The sequence below is a fragment of the Ornithorhynchus anatinus genome, chromosome 10 (genome assembly GCF_004115215.2).
Source record: "Ornithorhynchus anatinus isolate Pmale09 chromosome 10, mOrnAna1.pri.v4, whole genome shotgun sequence".
Taxonomy (NCBI): Eukaryota; Metazoa; Chordata; class Mammalia; order Monotremata; family Ornithorhynchidae; genus Ornithorhynchus; species Ornithorhynchus anatinus.
The window spans coordinates 26,955,509-26,961,421 of record NC_041737.1 but is presented as its reverse complement, the minus strand read 5'-3'; the positions used below and the strand labels follow the sequence as shown (position 1 = coordinate 26,961,421).

At 37.7% G+C, this 5,913-nt stretch overlaps 1 non-coding gene across 1 annotated transcript; it reads left to right on the top strand.

Annotated features, from left to right (window-relative positions):
- Positions 1 to 3,718: 3,718 nt before the first annotated feature.
- On the top strand, positions 3,719 to 3,856 carry LOC114814893. Its single transcript, XR_003762689.1, has one exon. It is a non-coding gene; the product is annotated as a small nucleolar RNA SNORA7 (small nucleolar RNA).
- The last annotated feature ends 2,057 nt before the right edge of the window (positions 3,857 to 5,913 follow it).

Here is a 5,913-nt window from a genome sequence, read left to right as displayed (position 1 = left end):
TTTGCCACTATACCAAAGTACTTAGAAAATAAACACTAAAAGCAGATTTTCCAATGAAACTCCCCAGTGAGAGGAAAAAAATAACAACTTAAGTAGACAAAGAAAAAACAGAATCTAGTTTCCAATCAAAGATTCTCCCAACCTCCAATTTTCACCCACAACAAATTCGTGAGCAGGACTAGGGATTATGCACCCATATTTTTTCCCCCTCACACCATATTTGTATTGTGGAAATAATAGAAATAATAATTAGCAAATTTAGACCTTTATTCCATGGCATAAAACTCATACTTCAAATCAGAGGTTGTCAAAGGAGATTTGCATTATTTCAAAGCACCATAGATAGATCATCCATCAAGGAAGACAATGGGGATCTGTAATGGAAAGTTCAGGGAACTGACCAAGCATAATATCAGAATCATTTCAAATACAGAAACAACCTTTCAGTCCTAGATATTGAAGGATTCAGTAATTGTTTTCTCTAGGTCCTTGCTGTGAAGATGAAACATCTGGATTCCAGTGTTGTTCTTGGGGTTTGTGAGTGGTCATGATATTTATCTCTTCCAAGAATGCTGGGCACACAGTAAACAATCAATCAATATGATTGATTGATGGATCAATTAACCAATCAATGGTATTTATTAAGTACTTACGGTGCCAAGAGCACTTTTTCTAAGCACTTGGGAGACTACAAAATAACAGAGCTGGTAGATGCTTCCCCTATCCACAGTGAGCTTACAGCATAGATGGAGAAACAGATTTTAAAATAAATTTCAAGATATGTACATAGGTGCTGTGAGGCTGAGGGTGGTGCAAATATTAAATGCTTAAAGGATACTGTAGAAGGGAGATGGGAGAAAGTAAATCTACCCCTAAATCTATTAGTAAACTGCAGCCTTATTTGGAAAGTAAAAAAAAATATAAACAACTAATCCATGGTTATCAATCAATCATATATATTGAGCACTTACTGTATGCAGAGTACTGTACTAAGTGCTTGGGATAGTACATGGACCTCAAATCCAGATAAATTGTCTTTCTTATGTCTTAATGCACTTTCTTGAACAACACTGGTACTCAAAGGTGAACTAACCATTAAAAAGTCAAAGTTATTTTTGTCATGTTCAGTAGGTGTTTAGACACACAAGGAGACAGGGCTTGCTAGTTCTGAGGAACAGAGAAAGTGGGAAATTGAATGAATTGTACATTATACAGAAATATTTTGAATATGGTTACAGAGGGAACAGAAATGCTTTACCTCTGGGAATGACAAGCTAGGATTAGAACCCAGGTTTTCTGACTTGATTCATGTTCTTTCCACTAGGCCATGCTGGTCCTCACTTGGGCTCCATGTCCCAAAGAAAACCTTAAAAATATAAGAAGCCACAAACCCAGCAGTTACTGTAGGGCATCATCTAGAACAAAAGCCAAACACAAAGGGGATTAAGGAAAGAAAAGAAGGAAAAGGAATAGAAAAAGGAGAGCCATTTTTAAGATAGTGGAGATGCACATTCAGTAAAGACAGAATTCGGACTCTCCTTCTATGAATCCTTAATGAAGGACCCAGAGAGAGAGGATTTAAGAACCTGGAGTTCACAGAAAAAAGGGTTGTGATCAGCATAGGTGAACTGTACAGAAAGAAAGCTACTTGCAGGAAACTGCAAAATATTTTAGTGGGGAAGAAATCACCCTTGAGAAATGTGGTAGTTATAGGGAAAGGCAATTTGGAATTTGTTATGGGTAAGGAATATGTCTATCAACTCTTTATATTGTATTTCAGCTCCTTATATTGTATTCTCCAAGCACCTAAAACAGTGACCTGCACACAGAAAGTGTTCAATAAATATGGTTGACTAAATAATATTGATTGATTCATTACTATTGTTATTTAATTCAGTCAATCAATTGTATTCAGTGTGCAGAACACTATAGTAAGCACTTGGAAGAGTATAATACAACAGAGTTGGTAGTTATATTCCCTGTCCACAATGAGCTCACAGTCTTGAGGGGGAGAATTAAGAATGTTATAGTTAAACACATAACGTAAACCCTGGGTAAGGTCACAAACCACAGTTCGGGTTGAGCGGGGAGATTGTCCAGAGTTCATATCTATTGGGTTATGCTACTATAAACCGGGATGAAGAGGGGGCACAAAAAAACCCTGGCAGAGAAGGGGTCAAGGACCAGGAGTTGTCTGAGTCCACAGTAGGTCTCCTACATTAAACCTGCAGTTCTGGCTTTTGCCCTCAATCAAGGCTCCCATCAGCCCATACTCCAGCCCAAGGAGCACGCAAATTCTGGCAGCAGGAGACCTCATTACCTTTTTGAACATTGAGAAATCAGAACTTTGAAGTAGCTATGACTTTGGGCCCTTGCCATGAAGCTCTTGAAACCCTGCTCCTTTAGCCCAAAGGAATTCTCCTTGTATTTACCAGAATACTTGTCTTTTATCAATAAATTAGTCAATTACATTTCTTGAGCATTTATTGTACACAAAACATTGTACTAAGCACTTCGAAGAATATTATACTATGGAGTTGATATTTTAATTTTGTGTTCTCTTTCCTTATGGCTTTATAGCCAACTCCTTCTCTATGCTTATTTTTAGACTGAGCCCCCTTGGGGAATCAGGAACCTTGTCTAGTGTTCACTGGTGAATTTTTTTCTCTATGGTTAGTCATTGCTTTGCACAAAGTAGGAAATAAATGCTGTTACTAATCCTCCCAACCCCAGTAACCAGTCCTGTTGAAATGGGACTGGCTAGATGAGTTTTTTGACTGTCTGGGTTGCTATTTTAGAGAGTTAAGGGGTAGAAAAATGGGTTGAGAAATACTTTTCAGCAATCCTTAGGAATAAATCTCATTTGGTAAGAGGGAATAAAATAGGGCTTCAGTATCCTGTGGACATTTATGGGCAATTGAGTTCAGTAACAATTTTTTTTTTTTGTTTGTTTTGATAAGGGAGGGATTTTTAGTCAGGATAAAGGTTAGAGGACCTTAGAAATGAAACAGTGAGTTCTTTCATCCCTCTCTTCAAGGCCATAGTGAGCTATCCACCTTTCAATTTTCAATAATGGATGCTGATATAATTTCTGAAATGCCCAAGTTAAGATTAATCCATCAGTGATATTTATTGAATGCTTACTGTGTGCAAAACACTGTACTAAGTGCTTGGGAAATAATTCCAAAGAATAGGTCCAGATGATCCCTGCCCACAGAATTCAGTCAGGGAAAGACTGCTGGAAAAGAGGGATTTCAAGCCATAGGTTGCAAGCTCTTAAAGAGCAGGGATCATGTCTTCCAACTCTATTGCATTCTCCCAAGTGCTTAGTACAGTGTTCAGCACAAAATGAACACTTAATAAATATAGATTTAATCTTTAAATTAAATTACAGCCAGATATACACATATATCCTGTGGGGCAGTAGGAGGAGTGAGTACCAAAGTACTTAACAGGAACAGACCCAAATGCATTGCCAACTCCAAGGGAAGGGTTAGAGAGGGAAGTGAGGAATTAGTTGGGAAAAGCTTCTATAAAGTCTTTCTCCTATTAGAAAGATGGAAAATGGAGTTATGATTATAACATGGTGTTTGACACATTATTTGAACTGGTGTGGGTCATTGCTATTTACCTTTGCAACCATGAGGTCTGTTTTCTTTTTTCCAAACTTTCATATTACTAAATTAATAGTATTCATTAATCACCAACTGTGTGCAGACCCCTCTCAGAATCGCACCTGGAGAGTTTCCAATACTCTACCAGTCTCGGCTATGGGAGGGAGTGTCAATTAGAGGCACACTTGTTTCATTCCTAGCTTGGACAGTGGCTAGTGCGTGGAAGGCAATCTGCTACAAAGGCAAACCCACCTGTGCTGGGCAGCAGGGACATGGGAGAGAGTCCAGGGTGGAGAACCAATTTTACTGCACAGAAGAGGGCAATAGTAAACCACTTTCATATTTTTACCAAGAAAACTATGAATATACTACTAGTTCTATTATAGTTGGAGAGTGGAACGTTCTGGAAGAGATGGGTCCAAGGAGTTGCTAAGGGTCAGAGATGACTTGACAGCATAAGACAAGACAAGATTGTGTGCATGGCATATGTATGTATCTTGAATTTATTTATTTACTTTTTTATTTATGTATATTAAGGTTTGTCTCCCCCTCTAGACCATGAGTTCATTATGGGCAGGGAATGTATCTGTTTTTTGTTGTATTGTACTCTCCCAAGCGCTAAGTACAGTGTTTTACACATAGTAAGTGCTAAATAAATACGATTGAATTAATAAATGAATGGGCACAGTACCAAGCACAGAAATAATACATAATTTCAAATCATACCAGGGTATTACCAATTGTAATGTTGTCTCATCAGCAATTGAATGACCAATGTTCCAGGCAAACAAACTTGCATGAGACTCTCATGTAAGACACCTCATATAGGGTACAAAGTTGGTAGACATATTCCTTGCACACAACAAGCTCACAGCCTAGAGGGGGAGAATTAATAAAATGGACAGGATTTCAATTGAGTTGTGTGAATGAAAGAAAAAGGGTTGTGAATAAGAATTGAATTGTTCATCAGAGATTGTATCTGCTTGTCACTTATTACATAGCAGTAGTGAATGAGCAGTATGGGCATCATCCAAATCAGTATAAGAATTCCAGGACAAAAAGAAATTCATCATTTGGAATAATGACTGAAAAGAACATTGGCTAGAATCAGACTAGCACTGAAGAGAGATGTCTGTAGTAAATTTCAATCACTTACAAGCTTCTTTGGTCCAAAGAAATGACAGTTTAATTCTCAGAAATACAAACCAAGTTGATTGTTTGGGTGTGAAAGGTAACCACTCATTTTTTTTTAGCCACACAAAACTGATATGTAGCAAATACCTAGAAAAGTTGTTTTATAAAAGTTTTAATACTGGCTGATTATTTCCTCAACCAGCACTTGCTTTTCGTTAGTAATGCCATCAGCGAGTTTTCAGGGGTTATTAGTACTGTTCCTCTGACATATTAACTGTTCCTCTGACAAATGTTCATCTAACATTTTCACACAATGCTGTTTGCTATATGTTTGGTTCCCTCTTTTACCCCCCACTCCTATTGATGTATCTTTAAATTATGTTATAAATTACTTTCTATGTCAATGTGTTTCCCCCCTAGATTGTAAACTCACTGTGGAGAGGCTAACTCTGGTATATAGTGCTCTTACATACACTGAGTACAGTGCTCTGCACATAGGAAACAATAAATATAGCTGATTGATTGTTTTATGCTCTCAGTGTTTATACTGATTAACAGATTAATCATTTCAAATTGGCATAATGAAAAACAGCTTAACAAACCATCATTTTTCTTTGTTCCTACCCCCGTTCTTACAGAGTCAATTCCAAGGTCCAGGCTCCTAACAAATTTTGGGGGGGTGGAAGACAGGAGATTGTCTTTTTATTGTTATATTGTATTCTCCCAAGCACTTACTACAGTACTCTGCACCCCATAAGTACTCAATAAACATGATTGAATAAATGAATGAATGAATGAGATTGACTTTGAAGTAATAGGACCAAGACACAATATGACTCAACCACTGGCCTGTCTTGATCATGCCCACTTTTGACTCTGCCCTTTGAGGCAGTGGATTCTTCATTCCTGACAAAAGAGAGTCATAGAATAATGTGCATTAAGGAAAAGGGATTGCTGATAATTGCCTGAAAGTAAGTAGGAAGGCATATATCAGAGCTTTCTGTGCCAGCACATTACACTTCCCCAGTGAGGAAGAAAGCTGAGGAGGGAAGGAGAATTGGGTGCATTTTTTTTAACTAAATTTCATTTATCTCACATTCCTGCACTGCCAGATGTCCAATCTTGAAAATGTCTCAGAATTGGATATTTCCCAGAAATGGTGCAT